Here is a 26853-nt window from a genome sequence, read left to right on the forward strand (position 1 = left end):
GAATGCTCAACACTACTCCTGAGACATAGTCCGTCACTGTCAGCACATCCCTGTCTGTGAACAATGTGCTATCAGACTTTGTCACCTCATGTTTCAGCGCCAACAATCTATTAGGCCTTCTCCGCCTCCATCGGTCAGTACGTTGGCATAATCCCCTTGTACCCATACGTCCTGTCTGGTCTGACTCTTTGTCATTTCGTCCACTACAGGGTCTCCCACTAAGGTCACTTAGCCCATGGTCTTTATTGCCTGGAGAGCAATCCATCCATTTTCCTCTATGTCCTCTGTTAGCTTCAGCTTGAGGACTTCCAGTCTTATGCAAACCTCTTCGCCTCTCTATACCGCGAGTTGAAGGTTGTGACAATCTGTTTGCCATTTCCTGCTATTGATCTGCTTTCTCTCACGTCTTAGTTGCTCAACTTCTTTTAGGTAACCCACGTGATAGCCCAGGAGCATCCGGATAGTCTCAAGACTCTCCATGGATCCGACACCAAGGAATGGATCCATCCCATCTTCACCCACGACCTGGGCCTTGTCATCACCCAGAACCATCAGTCTCTTCACACCGGATCTATTTACAATAACCTGCATCACTCGCCCAAGCCTTCCAATGACTTTTCCCACCAAATTTCTGGGTACCAGAATGATGTCTTCCACCAAGCCGAGCCAATTTTGAGCTTCTCTCGCTTGGTCCAGACGTCGAGCGGCTTCCTCATTCTTCAACGTGATTATTTGTTTTGTGCGGAGGCATGGTAGATGCATCTCTCTTAGGACAGCCACCCGCTTCACTGTGACTTCCCTAGTCGACAGTATGGCCAATTGATGAGTCTCAGGTGCTCAGTGCACCCTATATGCTTCAACCGCCTTTTTAAAAGCTTCATGCACCTCCTCACTGGCACACGCATCTTGCATGTCTTCGGGTACGTCTATTACGCACTTGAAAATCGAAGTCTCACCTTCTTGGTCATATCGTTGGACCTCCTCATCCTTAGCACAGTTTTCAAAGACCTCGATGTCCTTTGTTCGGCCATCTGCATGGCACTTCCCTTGCTCGATTTCTTCCTCCGTGGAGGCCCCTTCTTTGGTCAGCCTCTCCAGCTCACTCTCCTTCATAGCGATCAGATTGGGAGAGCGCAACAGTTCGATTTCCCGGTCATCAGTGGATTTCTGGAGCTGGGGATTAGTCTCCTTTATCTTGAGCTCCTCTACCAGGCAGCGACGCTCATCCTCTCTCTGGAGAAGCTCCTGCTGCTTCTTCCCTTGGGCCTCTCTGAGCACCGCCATATCTTTCAATACGGCCTTATTCATGGTTTGACCTGCTGACAGGTGACCTCTGAGCTCAGAGACTTCCTTCTCCAGCTCATCCACTCTGTGTTCAATCACCTCTCTCAGGACCCTTTCTCGCTTGACTATTTCTTTAAACAGCTCTATCTCATGATCCTGCTCTCTTTTGGCCAGCACATGTCGCACCATCACTTCTTTAATTAGATTTTCAGATGGGGTCTCTTGCCCACCCACATTCTGCCTCTTCAGAATTCCACCTATTTCTGCATCCACCTCAATTGTCTCTCCTGGGCTCTCTGTCTGTTTACTCCTAGGTACCTCTTGACTCTTGGTAACTTCAGAGTTCTCCATCTCTTCAGCATCAGGTACTTCATCATAATGAGCCACTTCACTTTTTCCGGGCATTGCAGATGTGGGTCTACTACAGGTCTGTTCTAACCCCAGCCCATCACTAACTACCTCAGTGCTAGGGTTTGTCAGAGATAAAGTGACCCCCTCATCAGAGACGATAACATGATCTGCACATGACCCCATATTTCTGCCACCCCCACGACGAGATGAAGATGTATCCTTTTTACTCGGCTCCCCCTTACTGTACTCTTTTCCCCTTGTGTTGGAGTCAAAGTCTGAATAGCAGTCACCCCCTCTCACCCTGTCATCCTGGAACAACAAGTCCCCACTTAAACAGGTGTCAGACCTACACTTGCTTCCGGTTACCCGTAACTCTGGACTATTGACCTTAGGTGGCGCTACCTCCTCTTTAAGCATCCCAATAACAGGAATCCCCACAGCCAGTTGCTGTAGTGGTGCTTCAATATGACCGCTCCTTCTCTCCCTTGAGCAACCCCACACTTCATCAACTTCCCATACGTCTTCAAAGATCACAAAGTCCCGGCCCCTTTCAAAGGGGTAGAACAAGTTTGGTGTTATACCGCCATCTTGGCAGTCGACACTTTTGGATATATCAATGGTCACTCTGTCTACAGTAGTCAACAGTGACCCCATGGATGCAGCGAACATTGACCTTTTTCTCAAATAGACAGAAGACGAGAGGAGTCCCTGTCAGAGTTACCTGACTCTTTGAGTCCAGCAGTCGAGATACTCCTTCAAGGTGTAACATAACAGTACACACATGCGGGCTGTCATCAAACGGGAAGTCTATGCCGCACTCGGAGTGCGCAAAACACAAACACTGCTGTTCCCCAGACATGTCTACTGAGGTAACCAGTACCGCCCCTTTTGAACGCTCCACCCCTTTTGGGTCACCACCCCCTTGTGGGCCATTTTCTCCTTTAGGGCCACCACCCCCTTAAGAGACTCCTGCCCCTTCTGGGCAATGACCCACTTTTGGGATGACGCCACATTTTTGGGATGCCCGGCCCCTTTTTTGCCAACCATAATTATTTGGGTCACCGCTCCGTTTTTGGGACTCCACCCCCTTTTAGGGACACCACCCCACTCTGGGGTACACTCTGTGGACACCCCCACAGTACTCTCAGGCCCCAACAGTACCACAGTATATGTCTCTTTGGGTCGGCAATGGCCCTTTAAGAGTCTGCACGACCTGGTCCAGCAATGTCTTTTCCAACACCTCACAAGTTCCTACTGGTGCTACCACAGCTCCTGCTGCAGACACAAACCACCGGCACCTCCGGCTGCTGCAGAACCTCTTGCTGCAACTGTACTGCACGTAACCGCCGCAGACTTCGTGGACCCGCCGATCCACAGCAAACTTCGTAACCCCGCCGAGTTACCGCCAGACGCCTTCTGTCTTCGTGGCCCTGCCGAGCCACAGCAAGTTGATCAGAGAAGAAAAAAAACACATGAACCCGCCAGTCCACTGCAGACATCTGCAGAAAAACACAGTCTCTCACTGACCCCTAGTCAGCATAGCACAGACACCTGGTCTGTTACACACTCGGCTTTACAGCCCAAGCATAGTTTCTCACTGACCTGGTCAGTATCACACAGACTCCTGTCCATTACCTGTTGGTGCCGGCCATACAGGTTCCTGGAACCCTCTTCTCCTCGAAGGTATCCCACAAACAGTTCTCACTGACCCCATTTATTATTACTCATGGTTGTCAAGACCGTCCACTCTTCTGGCTCAGACCCGCCAGCACTGCAACATGTGTTCATTGGATCCTTGCCCACATTCTCCACCAATTGTAGCATTTCGCATACTATGTGTCTTGGGGGACACTCGCTTGGCACGGGATTCAAGCACTTTGGCATGGTTTTTCCACTTAAAGCAGTCTGTTTGGTTTATTCTCTCCATAAACCATAGAAACAAGAACAAATGGTAAACAGTCTTACATCAGACAGATAAATTCTCAATGTCCATAGTAGAGCTCCACTCTCTCTGGTCTGTGGGCACACAGGCTGTGCTATGTCCAGCACGCAGGCTCTACAGCCTAAACACGGTCTCTCTGTAGTGTCCAGCCAGGACACATGGAAGTCTGTCCACACTGGCAGACTCCCAAACACTCACTACCATGTGCTAAACACACCTCCTTTTGGTAGCCTGTAACCACACCCACAGGTGAGGTAACATCAAATGCACTGTCACGTGATCATGACATCACTGCAGGTCCTCAAACTCCTGCAGGGAAAAGCGTACAGTTAGCGCCCCTACTCAGAGGTGAGGTATATGGGTAGCCAGACCCTCCCATCTCTCATAGCTACCCGCAACCCGGACCCAGGTGCACTAAACAACATCTTTAGTGCTCATGTGCACTAAAGACAAAATACTCCGGGTTGCATTGCAGGGAGCATCCATCCCTATGACACATACCTCCCATTAACCAAATGACCACCAGTCACACCACTCATTCTAAAATACAGTGGTTAGATAGCAAGGGGATGTGCGGTTACCGTGCATTGACAGTGACAATGACAGCATAGGACATAGGTGGACATATAGGATGAGGCAGGCAAGGGCCAACAATGAGGAAAGCTCACCGGTGTGGGAAATTAGGGTGCGATGCATGTAAGCATCAGAATAAAATCTATATTTATAACATCACATTTCTTAGATCCATTAAAAAATATATAGGGAATAGTGGTTTTGAAAAGACATAGCGACACCAAGTCTAAACGTTATGAGCTGTCATAGTTCTTAGTCCTAACCAATTTCTTCTCCTTCCAAAGGCAAGCAATGACAGGTCTGGCAGCAGTACAATCTAGAACTATAAAACATAGTGGGCAGGCAGCCAGATGTGTGTTTGTGCAGTGATGGTAGCAGTGGTAGAAGCCATACAGTAGAAAAATAGGACATGGCAGACAAATACATGTATTTCATAATAGGGTCAGTCATGGCAGAACACACTTTTGAGGACTGAGCCACTCTGGAGAATAGTTAAAAAAGTGAATCTCCGATGGCTTCTTCCAATTTGTTACGAGTGATCGGCAGACCTACATTACTACTGCGTGCGTGTATAGAGAGACCTGTCATTGACTTGCACTGGGAAGTAGGGTGAAGCCACCGGGTCACATGTGTCAACCAGTCACCCATTTGGCTCAGTCCCCGGCAGCTTTTAATGTATGTTGATCTCTGAAACTATGCCGAGTTCCAGAGTTAAACATACGTGGCTGAAATAATTCAGCGAGTGCCTTATACTTGTTATCCGTAGAGCAGCATGTATCAGTTGTCAGGTTCTGTTCAAGCAGCACTCCATATCACAGGTAAACAAAATCTGGATTCTGAGTTTATGATTCCTATATATAAAATATATTTACCTGGGTGTAACCATAAACATTTAAATGTTCTATTATCTGTATTGACGTCTTCGATGACTGATCGCCAACTACACCCACCAGTTTGCCGTTACTGAGACAAGAATAGTTGGGGACCATGTCTCCTGGACCGGATAAGATCTGTAGTAAGTTCTCTATGGCTTTATATTCATTGTTGCAGGAATCAGTCACATGGTATCCAAGGGTCACATTAGGTAAAATATATGGATTCTTGTTAATCTCATCTATGGCGAAAATAAAGGCCAGAACATATCTATAGAAAGATGGTGAAGGACTGAGGAGCAAAGAGAAAACAAACATTTGTTTAAACTATATTAAGATAGACAAATATTTTTTTTTAAAAACTATGTGGTTTATGTTATTTAATCTGAACATACTTGATAAAGCGTATCATCCTTGATGCTCTGTTTGCATTGTAGTTCACACCAGAGAGAAGCAAGACTTTCCAGGTCATCCAGCGCATTTCAAGCACATCAGTTCTTGCTCATGTCCTCTATGTTCCCTGTCATACATGAGAGTGCTAGAATGCACATTTATAACCACTATATGCTTGCTGCTAACGTAATGGCTGACAGGAGCCTTTGCACTCTCTCGTAGGTGGTGAAGAATTAATCTTGGACACAGCTCTGTTTAAAGTGTAGCCATCACTGCTGGCTGTCATCAGCTACCAGAGCACATCTTCAATTCAAAAGAATAGGAGCTTTCCTGCAGTACTTGGCAGCAGCCCGCACTACCAGGGCTCCGCAACTTCAGTGCAAGGGTCTACATCCGATTTGGTATGAGACCCTAATGATCACCTATTAGATGACATCTTGTGAATAGGTCATTAATATCTAGACATGGACAAATCTTTCAGACACCACTTTTTGTCTATGCCCATCTGTCCCTCAGCTGACATTGGAACAGCAGGAAATGAACCCATGTGTTCCTCTGAAAATGGAACATTTCATAGCTGTAGAGAAAGACGTAGACCGCACACACAAAGATAACACACTGATTTATGGCCGCTAGTATGACATTGTGATCAGAATGTATGAAGCCAATTGCCACATCATAGTGATTTTATAGCCTTAATGGTGCTTCATCGTACAGCAACCACTGCTGTGTTATTATTGTACCCATGGGGGGGAGCGACCTGGTGCCTCAAATCACCCATGCTGAAAGGCTGCGTCTCCAATATGGCAGACCACACCACCCTGTAGCTGAAACAACACTGAAACCCAAAATAGCACCATATTGAAATTGGAACATAAGGAACTTTACCTATGTGTTCATCAGGATATTTACTTGTTCATATTAGGTATCTGCAAAAAATCCTGCAAACTAAGCAGCAGTGGAAGCAACTTTATCTCCTGTTTGTTTCAGCAGCTGTACACACTGGATATAGTGAGTGCAGTTTCACAATAGAGAGTCATGACTTGTTGACTTGTTGACTTATGTTAATCTCATGTCTATGACCCCAGACAAGCACCAAAATACAAGGTAATGCTCGTAAACATCCTGTCTAACAACTAGGATGGAAATATGTTTGATACTGTGGTCAAAAATGATGACAGAGTCTATATGCTTAAGTATTGGGAAGGGGCTCCAACAGTCATCCATGTTGTGAGTTCTGTTTTTGGGGCTCCCTCTGGTGGTTACTGATGGTACTGGGTGACTTGTGTTCTCTGCGGTCTCTGGTGTCCACCTGTTCCATCAGGTTATGGGTGTTTCCTATTTAACCTGGCTGTTTTGTCATTTCCTCGCCGGCTATCAATGTAATCAGCGTGTCTGTTTGCCTTTGCTCCCTGTGTCTGTTATCTTCTGGACAAGCTAAGTTTTGATTTTCCTGTTCTATGTTTTGCTTACTTTTTGTCTTAGTCCAGCTTGCTGTTATGTGACTCCTTGCTGCTGGTTGCTCTAGTGGGCTGAAATTACTCCTCATGTTCCATGAGTTGGCACATGAGTTCAAGTAATTTCAGGATGGTTTTTTGAAGGGTTTATCGCTGACCGCGCAGTTCACTTTTGTATCCTCTGCTATCTAGCTTTAGCGGGCCTCATTTTGCTGATTCTGTTTTCATTTCTACGTTTGTGCTTTCCTCTCATTTCACCGTTATTACATGTGGGGGGCTGCTATTTCTGTGGGGTGTTTCTCTGGAGGCAAGTGAGGTCTGTGTTTCTTCTTATAGGGGAAGCTAGTCCTTCGGCTGGTGCGAGACGTCTAGGAATCATCGTAGGCACGTTCCCCGGCTACTGCTAGTTGTGTGTGTAGGTTCAGGATCGCGGTCAGCTCAGGTTCCATCACCCTAGAGCTTGTTTTTGTTTTTCTGCTTGTCCTTTTGTGATCCCCTGCCATTGGGATCATGACAGTATAGCCGGCCATAAAAAATAAAAATTGGTCATCGTTTTGGCTGAAGTAGGAGGAAAAGTAGACTGAGGTTATTTTTATTTATTTTTTTCCTTTCCTCGTCAGTGTGTGCTGCCTAGCCTTAATTGCAGCTTGATTGCTTCTTTCCTCCTCTTAATCCTTGAATGGCTCTGACTTTAGCTGTTAATCATGGACGTCCAGAGTTTGGCTTCCAGCCTGAATAATCTTGCTTCTAAGGTTCAAAATATACAAGATTTTGTTGTACATACGCCTATGTCTGAACCTAGAATTCCTGTCCCAGAGTTTTTTTCTGGAGATAGATCTAGTTTTCTGAATTTTAGGAATAATTGTAAGTTGTTTCTTTCCTTGAAATCTCGCTCCTCTGGAGACCCTGCTCAGCAGGTCAAGATTGTTATATCTTTCCTGCGGGGTGATCCTCAGAATTGGGCATTTGCATTGGCACCAGGGGATCCTGCGTTGCTCAATGTGGATGCGTTTTTTCTGGCATTGGGTTTCCTCTATGAGGAACCTAACCTAGAGATTCAGGCTGAAAAAGCTTTATTGGCTCTTTCTCAGGGGCAAGATGAAGCAGAAATATATTGTCAGAAATTTCGGAAATGGTCGGTCCTTACTCAGTGCAATGAGTGCGCTCTGGCTGCAAAATTCAGAGATGGTCTTTCTGAGGCCATTAAAGATGTTACGGTGGGGTTCCCAGCGCCTACAGGTCTGAATGAGTCCATGACTATGGCTATTCAGATTGATCGGCGTTTACGGGAGCGCAAACCTGTGCACCATTTAGCGGTGTCTTCTGAACAGGTACCTGAGATAATGCAATGTGATAGAATTCAGTCCAGAAGTGAACGGCAAAATTATAGGCGGAAAAATGGTTTGTGTTTTTATTGTGGTGATTCAGCTCATGTTATATCAGCATGCTCTAAACGCACAAAAAAGGTTGATAAGTCTGTTGCCATTGGTACTTTACAGTCTAAGTTCATTCTGTCTGTGGTGCTGATTTGTTGATTATCATCCATTTCCGTCGATGCCTATGTGGATTCAGGCGCTGCCCTGAGTCTTATGGATTGGTCATTTGCCAATCACTGTGGGTTTAGTCTGGAACCTCTGGAAGTTCCTATTCCTTTAAAAGGAATTGACTCTACACCTTTGGCTATGAATAAACCTCAGTACTGGACACAAGTGACCATGCGTATGACTCCCGTTCATCAGGAGGTGATTCGCTTCCTGGTGCTGTATAATTTACATGATGTCTTAGTGCTTGGTCTGCCATGGTTACAAACTCATAACCCAGTCCTGGACTGGAAAACAATGTCTGTGTTAAGCTGGGGATGTCAGGGGGTTCATGATGATGCATCTTCGATTTCTATCGCTTCATCTACTCCTTCTGAGGTTCCGGTATTTTTGTCTGATTATCGGGATGTTTTTGAGGAGCCTAAGCTCAGTTCGCTTCCTCCTCACAGGGATTGCGATTGTGCTATAGATTTGATTCCTGGCAGTAAGTTCCCGAAAGGTCGTTTGTTCAATCTGTCAGTGCCAGAGCATATTGCTATGCGGAATTATATTAAGGAGTCCTTGGAAAAGGGACATATCCGTCCATCTTCGTCCCCTTTGGGAGCAGGTTTATTTTTTGTGGCTAAAAAAGATGGTTCCTTGAGGCCTTGCATAGATTATCGTCTTTTGAATAAGATTACAGTCAAATATCAGTATCCTTTGCCATTGTTGACTGATTTATTTGCTCGCATTAAGGGGGCTAAATGGTTCACTAAGATTGATCTTAGGGGTGCGTATAATCTTGTGCGGATAAGGCAGGGTGATGAGTGGAAAACCGCATTTAATACGCCTGAGGGCCATTTCGAGTATTTGGTTATGCCTTTTGGACTTTCTAATGCTCCTTCGGTCTTCCAGTCCTTTATGCACGATATTTTCCCTGAATATCTGGATAAATTTATTATCGTGTATCTGGATGATGTTTTGCTTTTTTCTGATGACTGGGAGTCTCATGTTCAGCAGGTCAGGAGGGTGTTTCAGGTCCTGCGGGCCAATTCTTTGTTTGTAAAGGGTTCTAAATGTCTCTTTGGAGTTCAGAAGATTTCTTTTTTGGGGTATATTTTTTCCCCTTCTACTATTGAGATGGATCCCGTCAAGGTTCAGGCTATTTGTGACTGGAAGCAGCCTACATCTCTTAAGAGTCTACAGAAGTTCTTGGGCTTTGCTAATTTTTATCGTCGCTTCATAACTAATTTTTCTAGTGTTGCTAAACCTTTGACGGATTTGACTAAAAAGGGTGCTGATGTTACTGATTGGTCTCCTGCGGCTGTGGAGGCCTTTCAGGAACTTAAGCGCCGGTTTTCTTCTGCTCCTGTGTTGCGTCAGCCAGATACGTCGCTTCCTTTTCAGGTTGAGGTTGATGCTTCCGAGATCGGAGCGAGGGCGGTTTTGTCACAGAGAAGCTCCGATGGCTCAGTGATGAAGCCATGTGCGTTCTTTTCTAGAAAATTTTCGCCCGCTGAACGGAATTATGATGTTGGTAATCGGGAGCTTTTGGCCATGAAGTGGGCATTTGAGGAGTGGCGTCATTGGCTTGAGGGTGCTAGACATCGTGTGGTGGTCTTGACTGATCACAAAAATCTGATGTATCTTGAGTCTGCCAAGCGTCTGAATCCTAGACAGGCTCGTTGGTCACTGTTTTTCTCCCGTTTCAATTTTGTGTTTTCCTACCTGCCAGGTTCAAAGAATGTGAAGGCGGATGCTCTTTCTAGGAGTTTTGTGCCTGACTCCCCTGGAAATTCTGAGCCCACTGGTATCCTTAGGGATGGGGTGATTTTGTCGGCTGTCTCCCCAGACTTGCGACGTGCTTTGCAGGAGTTTCAGGCGGATAAACCTGAGCGTTGTCCGCCGGAAAGACTGTTTGTTCCGGATAATTGGACCAGTAGAGTCATCTCCGAGGTCCATTCTTCTGTGTTGGCAGGTCATCCTGGAATATTTGGTACTAGAGACTTGGTGGCCAGGTCTTTTTGGTGGCCTTCCTTGTCGAGGGATGTGCGTTCTTTCGTGCAGTCTTGTGGAGTTTGTGCTCGGGCTAAGCCTTGCTGCTCTCGGGCCAGTGGATTGTTGTTACCTTTGCCTATCTCGAAGAGGCCTTGGACGCACATTTCCATGGACTTTATTTCGGATCTCCCTGTCTCTCAAAAAATGTCCGTCATTTGGGTTGTGTGTGACCGCTTTTCTAAGATGGTTCATCTGGTACCCTTGCCTAAGTTACCTTCATCCTCTGAGTTGGTCCCTCTGTTTTTTCAAAACGTGGTCCGTTTGCATGGCATTCCAGAGAACATCGTTTCTGACAGGGGATCCCAGTTTGTGTCTAGATTTTGGCGGACGTTCTGTGCTAAGATGGGCATTGATTTGTCCTTTTCGTCTGCATTCTATCCCCAGACGAATGGCCAGACGGAACGAACTAATCAGACTTTAGAAACTTATTTAAGGTGTTTTGTTTTGGCTGATCAGGATGACTGGGTTTCCTTTTTGCCGCTTGCCGAGTTTGCCCTTAATAATCGGGCTAGTTCTGCTACCTTGGTTTCTCCTTTCTTTTGTAATTCGGGGTTTCATCCTCGTTTTTCCTCTGGTCAGGTGGAGCCTTCTGATTGTCCTGGAGTGGACATGGTGGTGGATAGGTTACATCGGATTTGGAGTCATGTGGTGGACAATTTGAAGTTGTCCCAGGAGAAGGCTCAGCAGTTTGCTAATCGCCGTCGCCGCGTGGGTCCTCGACTTCTTGTTGGGGACTTGGTGTGGTTGTCTTCTCGTTTTGTTCCTATGAAGGTCTCTTCTCCTAAGTTCAAGCCTCGGTTCATCGGTCCCTATAAGATCTTGGAAATTCTTAACCCTGTGTCGTTTCATTTGGATCTCCCGGCATCGTTTGCTATTCATAATGTGTTCCATCGATCGTTGTTGCGGAAGTATGAGGTACCTGTCGTTCCTTCGCTTGAGCCTCCTGCTCCGGTGCTGGTAGAGGGTGAATTGGAGTATGTTGTGGAGAAGATATTGGATTCTCGTGTTTCCAGACGGAAACTCCAGTATTTGGTCAAGTGGAAGGGTTATGGTCAGGAGGATAATTCTTGGGTGATTGCCTCTGATGTTCATGCTGCCGATTTGGTCCGTGCGTTTCATAGGGCTCATCCTGGTCGCCCTGGTGGTTCTCGTGAGGGTTCGGTGACCCCTCCTCAATGGGGGGTACTGTTGTGAGTTCTGTTTTTGGGCTCCCTCTGGTGGTTACTGATGGTACTGGGTGACTTGTGTTCTCTGCGGTCTCTGGTGTCCACCTGTTCCATCAGGTTATGGGTGTTTCCTATTTAACCTGGCTGTTTTGTCATTTCCTCGCCGGCTATCAATGTAATCAGCGTGTCTGTTTGCCTTTGCTCCCTGTGTCTGTTATCTTCTGGACAAGCTAAGTTTTGATTTTCCTGTTCTATGTTTTGCTTACTTTTTGTCTTAGTCCAGCTTGCTGTTATGTGACTCCGTGCTGCTGGTTGCTCTAGTGGGCTGAAATTACTCCTCATGTTCCATGAGTTGGCACATGAGTTCAAGTAATTTCAGGATGGTTTTTTGAAGGGTTTTTCGCTGACCGCGCAGTTCACTTTTGTATCCTCTGCTATCTAGCTTTAGCGGGCCTCATTTTGCTGATTCTGTTTTCATTTCTACGTTTGTGCTTTCCTCTCATTTCACCGCTATTACATGTGGGGGGCTGCTATTTCTGTGGGGTGTTTCTCTGGAGGCAAGTGAGGTCTGTGTTTCTTCTTATAGGGGAAGCTAGTCCTTCGGCTGGTTTGAGACGTCTAGGAATCATCGTAGGCACGTTCCCCGGCTACTGCTAGTTGTGTGTGTAGGTTCAGGATCGCGGTCAGCTCAGGTTCCATCACCCTAGAGCTTGTTTTTGTTTTTCTGCTTGTCCTTTTGTGATCCCCTGCCATTGGGATCATGACACATCCACTCGAGCCCTGCAATGTGATCTCTTGGTGCTAATGTGTTGCAATTAGTGATTAGTGCTGAGCGCACATGTAAATGAGCACTTCATCGCATTCAAACAGTCCCTCACTACTTTCAAGACCACACTCCCCACAGCTAAAGAAACCTGCTTCTCATCTCTCATATCCTCTCTGTCTCACAACCCTAAACAGTTATTCAACACCTTCAATTCTCTCCTTCATCCCCCAGCACCTCCTCCCTCCCCACTTATCTCCGCTGAAGACTTTGCCTCATTTTTCAAGCAGAAGATTGATAGCATCAGAGACAGTTTTGGTCAACAACCCCCAGAGCCCTTCCTCCCGACTTCACAGCCCTCCACCTCCAAAACCAACTTCTCCACCATTACAGAAGATCAACTCTCCACTCTACTCTCAAGATCGCATCTCACCACCTGTGCACTTGACCCGCTCCCATCCCACCTCATCTCAAACCTCACCGCAGTCTTCATCCCAACCCTAACCCATCTCTTCAACCTATCACTAACAACTGGTGTTTTCCCCTCAAGCTTTAAACATGCCTCCATCACACCTATCCTCAAAAAGCCCTCTCTTGACCCATCCTCTGTATCTAGCTATCGCCCTATATCACTTCTCCCTTATGCCTCCAAACTACTGGAACAACACGTTTACCTTGAACTGTCCTCCCATCTTTCTTCTTGCTCCCTCTTTGACCGCTTACAATCTGGCTTCTGGTCACACCATTCCACTGAAACTGCCCTAAATAAGGTCACCAATGACCTCTTAACTGCGAAAAGCAAGCGACACTACTCTGTCCTCCTCCTCCTCGACCTGTCGGCTGCCTTTGACACAGTTCACCATTCCCTATTATTACAGACCCTCTCATCCCTTGGCATCACAGACTTGGCCCTATCTTGGATCTCGTCATACCTAACAGACCAGACATTCAGCGTCTCCCACTCACACACCACCTCCTCACCTCGTCCCCTATCTGTCGGAGTCCCGCAAGGTTCAGTTCTAGGGCCCCTGCTCTTCTCCATTTACACCTTTGGTTTGGGACAGCTCATAGAATCTCATGGCTTTCAGTATCACCTCTATGCTGACGACACACAGATCTACATCTCTGGACCAGATATCACCTCCCTAGTAACCAGAATCCCTCAATGTCTGTCTGCTATTTCATCCTTCTTCTCCGCTAGATTTCTGAAACTTAACATGAACAAAACAGAATTCATTATCTTTCCCCATCACACGCGACCCCCCCAACGAACCTATCCATTACAGTAAATGGCTGCCCACTCTCCCCAGTCCCACAAGCTCGCTGCCTTGGGGTAAGACTTGACGCTGATCTCTCCTGCAAACCACATATCCAAGCCCTTTCCACTTCCTGCCGACTTCAACTCAAAAATATTTCACAAATCCGTTCATTCCTCAACCATGAATCTGCAAAAACCCTAGTCCATGCCCTCATCATCTGTCGCCTCGACTACTGCAACCTCCTGCTCTGTGGCCTCCCCTCGAACACTCTCGCACCCCTCCAATCTATTCTAAACTCTGCTGCCCAACTAATCCACCTGTCCCCCTGCTATTCCCCGGCCTCTCCCCTCTGTCAATCCCTTCACTGGCTCCCCATTGCCCAGAGACTCCAGTACAAAACCCTAACCATGACGTACAAAGCCATCCACAACCTGTCTCCTCCATACATCTGTGACCCCGTCTCCCTGTACTTACCTAATCAGTTATTTTGTTTGTGTGTAGCCCATTCACTACTTCCGTCTATCCCCCACTCCCTGAAGATGGCTGGACCATCATTGTAAATACATCATTGTAAATACACACCTGTACTTTGTATTTCCCCACCTCATCGTAGATTGTAAGCTCTCACGAGCAGGGTCGTCTTTTGTTAAATAATAAATAAATAATCTTTATTTTTATATAGCGCTAACATATTCCGCAGCGCTTACATTTTAATTATTTATTTAATGAATTATTTAATTATTGCATTGTTAACATTGTTAGTTATGACTGCTGTGTTTGAAGCTGTTAAACTGTAAAGCGCTGCGGAATATGTTGGCGCTATATAAATAAATATTATTATTATTATTATTACACGCAATCTCCGATCCTCACAAGATCTCCTTCTCTACTCCCCTCTTATCTCCTCTTCCCAAAATCGCATACAAGATTTCTCTCGCGCATCACCTCTACTCTGGAACCCTCTACCACAACACATCAGACTCTCGCCTACCATCGAAACCTTCAAAAAGAACCTGAAGACCCTCCTCTTCCGACAAGCCTACAACCTGCAGTAACCACCGATCGACCAAACCGCTGCACGACCAGCTCTACCCTCGCCTACTGTATTCTCACCCATCCCTTGTAGATTGTGAGCCCTCGCGGGCAGGGTCCTCATTCCTCCTGTACCAGTTATGACTTGTATTGTTTAAGATTATTGTACTTTTTTTTACTTTGTACACCCCGCCTGAGATGTAAAGCGCTATGGAATAAATGGTGCTATAACAATAAATAATAATAGTAATAATTAGCAAACATACTGGGATAACATCTTATCTGGGCATGCTTGGGTGCTAACCGTGTGTTTTTGAATTGCTTGAAAAATATTTTTGAGGCCCCGTGGCTTTCATGCCTCACGGTTGTTCGACAGCCACAGCACATGCAGGGATTGCCTCTTTGTTAGGAAATTACAGCATGTGTTGCAGGTGCCCTAATTATCCCAATACATTCGCTCATCAGTAGTGGCCATAGCAGTTAGAGGCATAACAAACATTTTCAGGTCTGCTTTGCATGGGAACTCTATAGACCCTACATTTGGGCTCTATAGGCTGCCTGTCGCTATATCACTGATGGGCATAATTTAAACATGTTGCAGCAAATCATAGAGGCAATTAAAATATGTAGGGTCAAGTCCCATAATGGTAGGTAGTAAAAAGATGACAATGATTCTTCTTGAAAATTAAGAGAAGTTGATTGAATGCATTCAGTAACATAAGATTATATTGCAAGATTTATACTTACAATTTACAGGTTTGATCAATTGGCTCTTTATTGCAACTGTCAAAAAAATAATGTACAGTGAATATTCCTCCGATGATCATATCTCCATCCTGGAAATAATTTGTATTTAACGGAGGATAGTTTTTTCTAATAAAAAAGTTTGGTCCTGAGCTTAGCTTCCGGCACTGTGTTACTATAAAGACGATGAAAATAATAACTATTACTACTAGCGACTTCCCCGACATCTCTGCAGGTAGGAGGCTCATCCATGGAATATTCCCTGGAATATAATCATAACAGATACATCTGTGCTGCAGCTTTCTGAATGTTGTATACAGCTGTAGGTTCCTGAACGAGCCATCTTATATAGTGTGGATGGTGCTTGTGAGAGATTGGGAGGGAATATTATTAGTACAATATTAATATAAAATCATCTGCTCTATACAGTCATATGGGAATCAAGCAAAAAGCAGAATTGTACTGAAGACTTACAAATATTTCCATAATAGAATATAATATATTCCACTACAATATTTTCCTATTATCAGTGTTTCACAAACATATTATAAAATAAAGTAAACTTCCATATTGTTTTCTGATAGTTCGGTCCCATTTTTATATTTTTTGCAAATCTAAAAAATTTCAAGTTGAACAGTAAACTGAGTCAAAGTATCAATATTAAATTAATTTTTAATCAGAATGATTGATAGTGATAAAACTACTTGTATCCAGTCCATGCCATGTTTATGAACATATACATAAACATGGATATACTTATATATACCGTATATACTCGAGTATAAGCTGACCTGAGTATAAGTCGACCCCCCTAATTTTGCCACAAAAAACTGGGAAAACTTATTGACTCGAGTATAAGCCTAGGGTGGAAATGCAGCAGCTACCGGTGAATTTCAAAAATAAAAATAGATGCTCCATACTGTTCATTATTGCCCCATAGATGTGCCATATAAAACTGTGCCATATAGTGCTCTGCACCATTCATTATTGCCCCATAGATGTGCCATATAAAACTGTGCCATATAGTGCTCTGCACCGTTCATTTTTGTCCCATAGCTGTGCCATATATTGCTCTGCACCGTTCATTATTGCCCCATAGATGTGCCATATAAAACTGTGCCATATAGTGCTCTGCACCGTTCATTTTTGTCCCATAGCTGTGCCATATAGTGCTCTGCACCGTTCATTACTGCCCCATAGCTGTGCCATATAGTGCTCTGCACCGTTCATTTTTGTCCCATAGCTGTGCCATATAGTGCTCTGCACCGTTCATTACTGCCCCATAGCTGTGCCATATAGTGCTCTGCGCCGTTCAGTATTGCCCCATAGCTGTGCCATATAGTGCTCTGCACCGTTCATTATTGCCCCATAGCTGTGCCATATAGTGCTCTGCACCGTTCATTACTGCCCCATAGCTGCCATATAGTGCTCTGCGCCGTTCATTACTGCCCCATAGCTGCCATATAGTGCTCTGCGCCGTTCATTACTGCCCCATAGCTCTGCCATATAGTGCTCTGCGCCGTTCATTATTGCCCCATAGCCGCCATATAGTGCTCTGCATCGTTCATATTTCCCCATAGCTGTGCCATATAGTGCTCTGCACCGTTCATTACTGCCCCATAGCTGTGCCATATAGTGCTCTGCGCCGTTCATTATTGCCCCATAGCTGCCATATAGTGCTCTGCGCCGTTCAGTATTGCCCCATAGCTGTGCCATATAGTGCTCTGCACCGTTCATTATTGCCCCATAGCTGTGCCATATAGTGCTCTGCACCGTTCATTACTGCCCCATAGCTGCCATATAGTGCTCTGCGCCGTTCATTACTGCCCCATAGCTCTGCCATATAGTGCTCTGCACCGTTCATTATTGCCCCATAGCTGCCATATAGTGCTCTGCGCCGTTCATTATTGCACCATAGCCGCCATATAGTGCTCTGCGCCGTTCAGTATTGCCCCATAGTTGCCATATAGTGCTCTGCACCGTTCATTATTGCCCCATAGCTGTGCCATATAGTGCTCTGCACTGTTCATATTTCCCCATAGCTGTGCCATATAGTGCTCTGCACCGTTCATTATTGCCCCATAGCTGCCATATAGTGCTCTGCGCCGTTCATTATTGCCCCATAGCCGCCATATAGTGCTCTGCGCCGTTCAGTATTGCCCCATAGTTGCCATATAGTGCTCTGCGCCGTTCATTATTGCCCCATAGCTGCCATATAGTGCTCTGCGCCGTTCATTATTGCCCCACAGCTGTGCCATATAGTGCTCTGCACCGTTCATATTTCCCCATAGCTGTGCCATATAGTGTTCTGCACCGTTCATTATTGCCCCATAGCTGCCATATAGTGCTCTGCGCCGTTCATTATTGCCCCATAGCCGCCCTGGCGTCCTGCTCCCTCTGCCTGTTACACGGTCTTCGGTGCCGCAGCCTCTTCCTCTATCAGCGGTCACCGCCACCGCTGATTAGAGAAATGAATATGCGGCTCCACCCCTATGGGAGGTGGAGCCGCGTATTCATTTCTCTAATGAGCGGTCCCACGTGACCGCTGAAGAGGAGAAGAACTGCAGCACCGAAGACCGTGGGACGGCAGGGGGAGCGCAAGGATCACCGGGACTAGGTGAGTATGCCTTAGTGCCCTCTCCCCCTCACCCGCCGACCCCACCGCTACCGTGACTCGAGTATAAGCCGAGAGGGGCACTTTCAGCCCCAAATTTTGGGCTGAAAATCTCGGCTTATACTCGAGTATATACGGTATGTACTTCTCACAAATTTAGCATATCATCAAAAAGTTAATTTATTTCAGTTCTTCAATACAAAAAGTAAATCTCATATATTATATGAAGTCATTACAAACACTGATCTACTGTATTTCAAGCATTTACTTCTCTTAATGTTGGTGATTATGGCTTTTAGGCAATGAAAACCCAAAAGTCATTATCTCACTAAATTAGAATAATTAACAAAAAACATCTGCAAAGGCTTCCTAAGAGGTTAAAAATGCCCCTTAGACTGTTTCAGTAGCTCCACAATAATGGGGAAGACTGCTGACTTGACAGATGTCCAGAAGGCAGTCATTGACACGCTCCACAAGGAGGGTAATCCACAAAATGTAGCTGCTTAAGAATCTGGCTGTTCACAGATTGCTGTATCCAAGCATATTAATGGAAAGTGGAGTGGAAGGAAAAAGTGTGGTAGAAAAAGGTGCACAAGCAACCGGGATAACTGCAACCTTGGATGTCTGACATCTGTGCATTTCTCCAAAACTTTGAGAACTCGACCGAGATGGTGAATGGTGATGACGACATAATGAGTAGCACCATCCTGCTTCTCTGTCTACTGAAAAGCTCGCTGCTCACAATTAAAGAGGAGGCTTTGCAAGCGGAGCAAGTTGAGATGTAGCAATAAACAATACTGGCTAATGCTATACAGCCCAGTTTCATTTCATCTTCTCAATGCAAATTGGGTGATAATGAAAAGGAGGAGGAGGAACAGGAGCTGGTTACCTGCACTACAGACAGTAGCACCCACACAATCTTCATCTCGTCTGTTCAGTGTGGAATGCCTGAAGACCAGGAAGAGAGGAAGGATGATGAGGAAGACAAGGAGGGCAATATGTACAGATGGGGAAAACAGGGAAGTCATGACTGTTGGCAGTCTGGCTCACATTGCTGAGTTTATCCTGCCTTTTCCGTGACCCTCACATTGGATGCATTTTGGCAAACACTAATTACTGGTTGGACACTGTTCTAGACCCACGCTACAAGGAGAATTTTACATCTCTCCCTCCTGTGGTGGAGAGGTCTAATAAAATGTTGCAGTACCAGAAAAACCTAGTTGAAGAATTATTTAAAAAAATTCCCATCTGACAACGCTGGTGGCAGACATCACAATTCATTGGACAACCAAGGAGTGGAGACTAGGGAGACACACATCAGATGCAACAGAGGCAGGGGATCACTCTTAAAGGTCTGGGACAGTTTTCTCAGACCATCTCATAGCCCAAGCCCTGATTCACCGGGTACTCTGAGAAGGAGATAAATGTTTTGTAATATGCTGAAGGAGTATCTTGCCAACGATAACAGCATCCTCTGAGGTTCCTCCATGCCTTACACCTTTTGGGTATCCAAGCTAGACACGTGGCATGAACTGTTTTCAGTGCCACCTGTCAACTGAAAATTCTAGCAGGCTGACTCTTATCAAAATGAACAAGGGATGGATTGGGCCAGACTTCTCTACACAACTAGATGACACCAAAGGAACATAAACTAAAATGCAGCTTTTTTTTTCTGGTGTATTCCCATGCACACCTTCCCACCCAAACATGGGTATACACTTGCTTCAGAATTTTGTCTTATTTTGTATTGAGTGTTTGTGATACCTGTATTAGGAATTTTGAGACGCCTACCCCGAACATTCTCTGATATATATGCATACGACCAGGAGCAAATAATTTTAACTACATGCACTTAATGCATGCACATTACCAGTCTCAGATATCTATTCCTTAATAATGGAAAAATGTTTTCTGAGGCCCTCCACTATGCTTCTTCAAAGGGGTATTGGAGTGCCTACTTATAATTTTTGAGACAAAGGAAAGTGGTCTTTGGAGCGCAGGAAAGAGACACAGACCAGAGATGGGGTTAAAGCACAATGCGTTTCGACAGAGGATCCATCTTCATCAGGTGACGGATGAAGGTGAACCAGCCTACAATGGCCAAACTTGGAGCACGCAGATATATGAGGTCTGTCATGGAAATATCACACTGACAAATATGTGGCTGTTTTTAAAGAAATGCTAAATAGTGCTGTATATTATTAAAGTAACAGACAGCAGAAACAGTGGCAAAACGGCCTAAAATGCCTAAACTTGGAGATCGCAGATATATGAGTCCTTTTTTGGTGAATTTAAAACACACAAAAAAAACAGCACAAGGCTAGCACACACAACTATGCTACGTATGCCTGACAAACTATGATTTTTAAACAGGCCTCAGTCTGACATAACACACTGTATATTTTTTTTTTGGGGGGGTGAACTTTTGGAAAAAAATGCAATTAGATATATTGTAAAAAAGCTGCAGCAGCAGGCAGTTATGGAGATTTGGGAAGGATGCAGTGGGAGCAATGGACGCACATACAGTGCCTGCAGGCCTTGCACTGATGTGGATATGCTGTGCCCTACACAGGAAAAAGGTATATTTCAGCTCACCCTTAGTTCATCTGTCCGATGTGGTGAATATCAGTCCGAGCATGGAAACAAAGTGTTGCTGCCACAACACTAGTCGACGTGTAGAGAAAGAAGATGTGGATCCAGCTCCAGGAATAAAATGTAGAAACTTTATTAGTTCACATTAAAATGCTGCTGAGACATGACCGGCATGGTGGGTAAAGGAGAGCAACCAGCACCCGACTGGACGCGTTTCGAGCAACAAGTGTGCCCTTAGACCTCAGTACTGCTCACCGAGTACACTGAGTACACTGATACTTGGGCGAGTAACGAGTAGTGGCGAGCAGGTTCGCCCATCACTACTCCTAATCATTCCCCTCCCTAGCGTTGTTGCATATTGTTGGGAGTTTGAGCTAACTAGCGCCAGACTGTGCCATCCAGCACTAGACACGAGTATACTGCATCTGCTATTAGCAGCAACTGCTAGTGCGGCACATGCTCAATTAGCGTGCTTTCCATGCCCTAGTCAGGGTGGTTAGTGGCATCCGCCAGAGCAGCCCTGCACGCACCTAGTGCAGTAAATTATTATTTCAGCATCTCCCTGGCACCGTAGTTGCGGTGCCGAATTCTAGTGGGTCTAGAGGGACTCTAACCCTGTGTCTTTGGGGCAGAGTCCTGTGACTATCCACAAGCGCTCACTTTGCCGAGCTCTGTGAGCTTTAACAGGCTACGGCATTTATATTCCTCGGTGGTGCGGTTCTGTGAAGCAACAGAGTCTGCCTCAGTACACACTGGGTGATGTTAACCCACGTGTGTTCATCTATTTTTCCACCATACAGAGTCTGCCATTACTGTTGTGAATTCTGTTGTCAGGGCTAGCTAGTTTCTTAGGCTGTGCCGAGTTGCATAGGGAGTGTTAGGCGCAATCCACGGCTATTTCTAGTGTGTTTTGATAGGTTTAGGGATTGCGGTCAGCAGAGTTCCCACGTCCCAGAGCTCGTCCTTATTATCAGTAACAATCAGGTCCATTATTTGTCCAAACCACCGGATCATAACAGTACAGCTGGCCCAAAGTATTGATGCATCTCAATAGAGGGATAAGTGAAGCTCTGAGACCATTTTTTTTTTCTTTGCACCGTGTTCTGTCTCACTTTTCCCCTTTACCTCTGGGTGGTTCAGAACATAGGTGTAGACATGGACATTCATGGTCTGTCTTCTTTGATGGATAATCTCACTATAAGTGTGCAAAAAATGCAAGATTCTGTGGTTCAGAATCCGATGTTAGAGCCTAGGATTCCTATTCCTGATTTGTTTTTTGGTGATAGAGCTAAGTTTTTGAATTTCAAAAATAATTGTAAATTGTTTCTCGCCTTGAAACCTCACTCCTCAGGTGATCCTGCTCAACAAGTAAGGATCATTATTTCTTTGTTACGTGGCGACCCTCAAGACTGGGCATTTTCCCTTGCGCCAGGAGATCCGGCATTACGTGATATAGATGTGTTTTTCCTGGCGCTCGGATTGCTTTATGACGAACCTAATTCAGTGGATCAGGCAGAGAAAATCTTGCTGGTTCTATGTCAGGGTCAGGATGAAGCAGAGATATATTGTCAGAAGCTTAGAAAGTGGTCTGTGCTCACTCAGTGGAATGAATGTGCCCTGGCAGCAATCTTCAGAAAGGGTCTCTCTGAAGCCCTTAAAGATGTCATGGTGGGATTTCCCATGCCTGCTGGTCTGAATGAGTCTATGTCTTTGGCTATTCAGATCGATCGGCGCTTTCGTGAGCGTAAAACTGTGCACCATTTGGCGGTACTATCTGAGCATGGGCCTGAGCCTATGCAGTGTGATAGGACTTTGACCAGAGCTGAACGGCAGGAACACAGACGTAAGAATGGGCTGTGTTTTTACTGTGGTGACTCCACTCATGCTATCTCCGATTGTCCTAAACGCACTAAGCGGTTCGCTAGGTCTGCCACCATTGGTACGGTACAGTCAAAATTTCTATTGTCCGTTACTCTGATTTGCTCTTTGTCTTCCTACTCTGTTATGGCATTTGTGGATTCAGGCGCTGCCCTGAATTTGATGGACTTGGAGTATGCTAGGCGCTGTGGTTTTTTCTTGGAACCCTTGCAGCATCCTATTCCATTGAGAGGAATTGATGCTACGCCTTTGGCCAAGAATAAGCCTCAGTACTGGACCCAATTGACCATGTGCATGGCTCCTGCACATCAGGAGGATATCCGTTTTTTGGTGTTACATAATCTGCATGATGTGGTCGTTTTAGGGTTACCATGGCTACAGGTCCATAATCCAGTATTGGACTGGAAATCTATGTCTGTGTCCAGCTGGGGTTGCCAGGGGGTACATGGTGATGTTCCATTTTTGTCAATTTCGTCTTCTACTCCTTCTGAAGTTCCGGAGTTTTTGTCGGATTATCAGGATGTATTTGATGAGCCCAAAGCCAGTGCCCTACCTCCTCATAGGGATTGCGATTGATGTGCAATTAATTTGATTCCTGGTAGTAAGTTTCCTAAGGGCCGATTGTTCAATTTATCTGTGCCAGAACACGCCGCTATGCGGAGTTATATAAAGGAATCCTTGGAGAAAGGCCATATTCGCCCATCGTCATCACCGTTGGGAGCAGGGTTCTTTTTTGTGGCCAAGAAGGATGGTTCTTTGAGACCTTGTATTGATTACCGCCTTCTTAATAAAATTACAGTCAAATTTCAGTATCCTTTGCCGTTGCTGTCCGACTTGTTTGCTCGTATTAAAGGGGCTAGTTGGTTCACCAAGATAGATCTTTGAGGGGCGTATAATCTTGTGCGTATTAAACGGGGCGATGAATGGAAAACAGCATTTAATACGCCCAAGGGCCATTTTGAGTACCTGGTGATGCCATTCGGGCTTTCCAATGCTCCATCAGTGTTTCAGTCCTTTATGCATGACATCTTCCGAGAGTACCTGGATAAATTCCTGATTGTGTATTTGGATGATATTTTGGTCTTTTCGGATGATTGGGAGTCTCATGTGAAGCAGGTCAGAATGGTGTTCCAGGTCCTTCGTGCCAATTCCTTGTTTGTGAAGGGGTCAAAGTGTCTCTTTGGAGTTCAGAAGGTTTCATTTTTGGGGTTCATTTTTTCCCCTTCTACTGTCGAGATGGACCCTGTTAAAGTCCAGGCCATTCATGATTGGACTCAGCCGACATCTGTGAAGAGCCTGCAGAAGTTCCTGGGCTTTGCTAATTTTTATCGTCGCTTCATCGCTAATTTTTCTAGTGTTGCTAAACCGTTGACTGATTTGACCAAGAAGGGTGCTGATGTGGTCAATTGGTCTTCTGCGGCCGTGGATGCTTTTCAGGAATTGAAGCGTCGTTTTTCTTCTGCCCCTGTGTTGTGCCAGCCAGATGTTTCGCTCCCGTTTCAGGTTGAGGTTGATGCCTTTGAGATTGGGGCAGGGGCTGTTTTGTCGCAAAAAAGTTCTGATGGCTCGGGAATGAAGCCATGTGCTTTCTTTTCTAGAAAGTTTTCGCCTGCTGAGCGCAATTATGATGTTGGTAATCGAGAATTGTTGGCCATGAAGTGGGCATTCGAGGAGTGGCGTCATTGGCTTGAAGGAGCCAAGCATCGCGTGGTGGTCTTGACAGATCACAAAAATTTGACTTATCTTGAGTCTGCCAAACGGTTGAATCCGAGACAGGCTCAATGGGCGTTGTTTTTCTCCCGTTTTGATTTTGTGGTTTCATACCTTCCGGGCTCTAAAAATGTGAAGGCTGATGCCCTGTCAAGGAGTTTTGTGCCTGACTCTCCGGGTGTTTCTGAGCCGGCAGGTTTTCTCAAAGAGGGGATAATTTTGTCTGCCATCTCCCCTGATTTGCGGCGGGTGCTGCAAAAATTTCAGGCTGATAGACCTGACCGTTGCCCAGCAGAGAAACTGTTTGTCCCTGATAAATGGACTAGTAGAGTTATCTCTGAGCTTCATTGTTCGGTGTTGGCTGGGCATCCTGGAATCTTTGGTACCAGAGATTTGGTGGCTAGATCCTTTTGGTGGCCGTGTATGTCACGGGATGTGTGTTCTTTTGTGCAGTCCTGTGGGACTTGTGCTCGGGCTAAGCCCTGCTGTTCTCGTGCTAGTGGGTTGCTTTTGCCCTTGCCGGTCCCGAAGAGGCCCTGGACGCATATTTCTATGGATTTTTTTTCGGATCTCCCCGTCTCTCAAAAGATGTCAGTCATTTGGGTGGTTTGTGATCGCTTTTCTAAGATGATCCATTTGGTACCCTTGTCTAAATTGCCTTCCTCCTCTGATTTGGTGCCATTGTTCTTCCAGCATGTGGTTCGTTTACGTGGCATCCCGGAGAACATCGTTTCGGACAGAGGTTCCCAGTTTGTTTCGAGGTTTTGGCGATCCTTTTGTGCTAGGATGGGCATTGATTTGTCTTTTTCCTCGGCTTTCCATCCTCAGACAAATGGCCAAACCGAACAAACTAATCAGACGTTGGAAACATATCTGAGATGCTTTGTTTCTGCTGATCAGGATGATTGGGTGTCCTTTTTGCCGTTGGCTGAGTTTGCCCTTAATAATCGGGCCAGCTCGGCTACTTTGGTTTCACCATTTTTCTGCAATTCTGGTTTCCATCCTCGTTTCTCTTCAGGGCAGGTTGAGTCTTCGGACTGTCCTGGTGTAGATACTGTGGTGGATAGGTTGCAGCAGATTTGGACTCATGTGGTGGACAATTTGACATTGTCCCAGGAGAAGGCTCAACGTTTCGCTAACCGCCGGTGCTGTGTGGGTCCCCGACTTCGTGTTGGGGATTTAGTTTGGTTGTCGTCTCGTTATGTTCCTATGAAGGTTTCCTCTCCTAAGTTTAAGCCTCGTTTCATTGGTCCGTATAAAATTTCTGAGGTTATCAATCCTGTGTCATTTCGTTTGGCCCTTCCGGATTCTTTTGCCATCCATAATGTGTTCCATAGTTCGTTATTGCGGAGATACCTGGCGCCTGTGGTTCCATCCGTTGACCCTCCTGCTCCGGTGTTGGTTGAGGGGGAGTTGGAGTATGTGGTGGAGAAGATTTTGGATTCTCGTATTTCGAGACGGAAACTCCAGTACTTGGTCAAGTGGAAGGGTTATGGTCAGGAGGATAATTCCTGGGTTTTTGCCTCTGATGTTCATGCGGCCGATCTGGTTCGTGCCTTTCATTTGGCTCATCCTGGTCGGCCTGGGGGCTCTCGTGAGGGTTCGGTGACCCCTCCTCAAGGGGGGGGGTACTGTTGTGAATTCTGTTGTCAGGCTCCCTCCTGTGGTCATGAATGGTACTTCGGCTGGTTCTGTCCATGGACTTTCTCTGGTGCCTGTGGGTGTTTCTGAGTTTCCTTCCACAGGTGACAAGGCTAATTCGTTAGTGGGCTGCTCTATTTAACTCCACTTAGATCTTTGCCCCATGCCAGCTGTCAATGTTGTACTATGGCTCCAGTTCGCTCCTGGATCGTTCTGAGTTCCTGTTGCTCCAGCAGAAGCTAAGTTCCTCTGTGCTATTTTGCTTGTTTGCTATTTTTTCTGTCCAGCTTGCTTTTTTCAATATTGCCTTGCTTGCTGGAAGCTCTGGGACGCAGAGGGGCGCCTCCCGCACCGTGAGTCGGTGCGGAAGGTATTTTTTCCTGCCCTCTCTGCGTGGTCTTTTGTAGGTTTTTGTGCTGACCGCAAAGTAACCTTTTCTATCCTCGGTCTGTTCAGTAAGTCGGGCCTCACTTTGCTAACTCTATTTCATCTCTGTGTTTGTATTTTCGTCTTTACTCACAGTCATTATATGTGGGGGGCTGCCTTTTCCTTTGGGGAATTTCTCTGAGGCAAGGTAGGCTTTATTTTTCTATCTTCAGGGCTAGCTAGTTTCTTAGGCTGTGCCGAGTTGCATAGGGAGCGTTAGGCGCAATCCACGGCTATTTCTAGTGTGTTTTGATAGGTTTAGGGATTGCGGTCAGCAGAGTTCCCACGTCCCAGAGCTTGTCCTTATTATCAGTAACAATCAGGTCCATTATTTGTCCAAACCACCGGATCATAACACATTACCGGGCATCAGATAACATCACTGCACGGAGGACCCCGGTCTGCGAACGCCCCTTATTACAACCTTTCTATATTTGATGCGTTCCACCAGCCCTAACAGCATGTCGAAAGAAACATGAGTTGGACATAATGTACGGGTTACTGCAATGTGCAGGTTACTACAGTGCACTGGTCATTTCAGCATACTGGTCACAATAGTGGCAGTTTGCAATTTTCAC

The sequence above is a fragment of the Ranitomeya imitator genome, chromosome 1 (genome assembly GCF_032444005.1).
Source record: "Ranitomeya imitator isolate aRanImi1 chromosome 1, aRanImi1.pri, whole genome shotgun sequence".
Lineage (NCBI taxonomy): Eukaryota > Metazoa > Chordata > Amphibia > Anura > Dendrobatidae > Ranitomeya > Ranitomeya imitator.